Source organism: Pteropus alecto, unplaced genomic scaffold, assembly GCF_000325575.1.
Source record: "Pteropus alecto unplaced genomic scaffold, ASM32557v1 scaffold45, whole genome shotgun sequence".
NCBI lineage: Eukaryota > Metazoa > Chordata > Mammalia > Chiroptera > Pteropodidae > Pteropus > Pteropus alecto.
The window spans coordinates 5620251-5623727 of NW_006442491.1; the positions used below are offsets into that span (position 1 = coordinate 5620251).

At 37.1% G+C, this 3477-nt stretch overlaps 1 pseudogene; it reads right to left on the bottom strand.

Annotated features, from left to right (window-relative positions):
- Positions 1–3089: 3089 nt before the first annotated feature.
- Positions 3090–3477, bottom strand: part of LOC102879784 — a 7179-nt pseudogene continuing 6791 nt past the window's right edge.

Sequence of the window (3477 nt, forward strand, 5' to 3'; positions counted from 1 at the left end):
CTGAATACCTTCTGTTCAATATTATATGTATAAGTTGCACTCGACACAATGTTGTACGACCTCCCTCGAAGCCCACTAAGCAACATCACATGACTGCCATTCCCTTCAAGACTGGAAAATTAAGATGCCAGTCTCATGAGGCTTACCTAACAAACAAAATCTGCTGTTCTTAAGATAAAATTCTTAAGAACAGCAGATTTTGCCTCTACGATTCAATGCTATAAATTGCTTTTGACTCTTAAGCCTTATGACAATTTGAAATCCAAATTTTAAAAGGAAACTTTTTTTCCAATTAAACTTTTTCAATTATCTACTTTCAAATGTAATATATCATTGATTTCATGGTCATGCCCCAGATATCCTACTCTAGTGCTTCTCAAACACTGATGTACACATGGATCACCTAGAGATTTTATTAAAATCAAATTTTGATTTGATAGAGTTGGGATAGGACCTGAGAATCTGCATTTATAGCAAGTTCCCAGGTGATGCTGAAGCGCAAGACCCTAAGCAATGCCTGGTAGATTATCCAGCATCACATAATAGTTAGCTCCTACCACATACTGAATACTATCTTCTTATGCAAATGTAAATTAACATACTGAATACTAACTTCTTATGCAAATGTAAATTAACTCTTTCAGACATGGTACTAGTTATTTGAAACTCTTCTTTATTTTTACTGTTTTCCACTGGGCATTTGGAAATCAGTCTTAAGTGAGAGTGAGAAAGTCTGGAATTTTTGTTTCTTCTTTACAAGAGATTGCTTGATTAATTTTTGTGGGGCCCTGGTTCACCTTTTAATTAGTGGTAGTCATCACAGCTGTGCACAACCAACCATTCTGGTTCCTGTCTCCTGCTGGGCTCATGGAGGGCTTGCACTTGTCCACACACTCTGCAAAATTGGCATGGTTATGTAATGTGCTTTGGTTAACAAAGTGTGAGGTCATGAGATAGGCATCACTTCCAGAAAGAAGCATCAAGAGTTAGTGCACAATTTGATAAACGCCCTTTTCCTGTGTTTGTGTTCCGGGGACCATATCTCTAGATGGAACCTCTGTCAAGCTTAGGTCCCTGAGAGACTATAATGATTAGAGGATTCCTACCCAACACACGCATACACTAGTCCAAATTTGTCTTGTAACATAAGCAAGAAATAATTAACTTAGATTTAGGGGGTATTTGTTAATGCAGTGCGGCCATCCTGACTTTATACACTCATTGAAACCACCTTTGAGAAATAATTCTTAGAAATTTCAAAAAAGTTTGACACAAGCAGTTTCCTGGTTACAGATGATTTTTGAATACATAAGAAGTTACGTATCTGAGGCGACTCGTGTTTTGAAGGGATAATCGACGTAATCAATTTATAACCATGTGATCCATCTTCTGAGTGACCTTTATTGAATAAATTAATCCCAGATTTATTGAGCACCTTTGTAAGAAAATACCTTGAGACCTAGCTGAGAGAATTGGTGGTTGGTAGCATTTTTACATAACATTCAGAGAAGCGTTCTGAAGAAATAAAGAGATGTCATGTTCACATTCTAATTTTAGGGTGTTCAGAATCACCTTGCCATAGAAGACCAGGATATGTATAAAACATTTCAGGTAAGATTTAACATCATGAGACAGTTTGGATTCTTATCACAAAGAAGTTGAAAGAAAAAAAAATGAAGCCTCTAGTTTGAATTGTAGATTTGTTCAAACCAGACAACCCTGAAAATTATTTCTGTCTAGGGAATCCAAAATAATTATGTAAATGAGTCTGGTAGTTCCTATTCCATTTTGTTTAAGGTGAATGTGGGTCAGTTCAACTATTGTAAATTTCTCTAATATCCACAGGCAGAAACATTATCCCATGGGTTAATGAGTTTATTAAAAAGGATGGTGAAAAATAAGAAATAGTGCTTATCTCTTATTAATATTGGAGTCTCCCTTTAATCACAGTCTTTTTTTCTGTTTTAATATGAAGCTACTTTCTGACATTCAATGTTACAAAATTACTTCAGCTCCAGAAAGATATTAATATTACTTATAATACATTTTGTCATTTCAGTAGAACATTCTGAATAAGACTGGTCAGTTTAGAAGCCTGAAAGAAATTAGTTCTGATTTATTTCCTTATGACTGAAATTGCAAATGTCAGATTCCATTACAAGTGGCTAAAACTGGAAGAGCCCATCCTTTGTTCCTTCAAAATAGGGTATTCCAGCACACTTTGTACAGTGCTAAACTTTAAATAGCTTAAAACTAACCCTAAGACTTTGGGACAATCTTACCTTTATTGAACACCTACAACATAATGAATCTTGTGCTGGCTACTCAAGACACAATAGTGAGCAGCACAGACATGCCACCTCTCATGGAGCTTCTAATCTCTTGGAGGTATTAGATTGGTAAGTAAATGTTTGTGAATAATTACCACGGAGATGTCCCCATTACTACTGCTGCATAACAAACTATCCAAAACTGTAATGTTTTAAAATAACAACTGTTTGATTATGTCTAATGGACTTTGTGGATCAGGAATTTAGTCAGAGCATAGCTGGGTGATTCTTCTTCTCCTCCTGGAGTGACTAAAGTCACTTAGTAGGACTCAGCTCGTTGATGGGTTAGTCTAGAGAATCCAAATAGTTGCACTTACATGTTTGTGGTTAGGAGTGGCTAAAAGATTGACCCCACATGGGACTATCAACTAGAGCATCCATGCGTGGTATTTCTAGCCTGATGGTCTCTGGTTAGTTGGATTTCTTACATAGGGGTCAGGTACCCCAAGACCAAGTGTCCCGAGAAAATTATGTGGAAGTTCCAAGACCTTTTTGGACTCAGCCTGGAAAGTCACATAACAAAACGTTTAGCAATTTCTTGGTCACAAGTGAATCATAAGGCCAGCCTAGATTTAAGGGGAGAGAAAATGGATTCCATTTCCTGATATAGAAATAGAAAATTCAGCTTATAAAGAATTTGTGGGAAGGGAGATATTATTATGGCCATCTTTTCCTTATGGTAAAAAAAAAAAAGTTATATTTAGAATTAGCCAGCTAGACTCAGTTTAGATGATCCCAATTTTGTTGGCACCATCCAAATCATACATAGTCTGAAGCCAGTTGAATATATGCCTTCTTCTCTCCATCAGGCCTGATCAGGATGTTGATCTTGGCCACAATTATGTCATAGAGCTTCTTCACAGCCTGTTTGATCTGATGCTTGTTGGCCTTGGCATCCACAGTACACACAAGTATGCTGTTGTTTTCTATCTTCTTCTTGGCTGACTTGGTGGTCAGGGGGAACTTGATGATGGCATAGTGGTCAAGCTCATTTCTCCTGGGAGTGCTCTTCCCAGGAAATTTGGGCTGCCTTTGGAGCTGCAGTGTCTTGGGTCATCAGAAGGTGGTGATATATGGATCTTCTTTATGACCATCTTTGAAAATACAATCTGCCAGAGAAAGAAAGAAAGAAAGAAAGAAAGAAAGA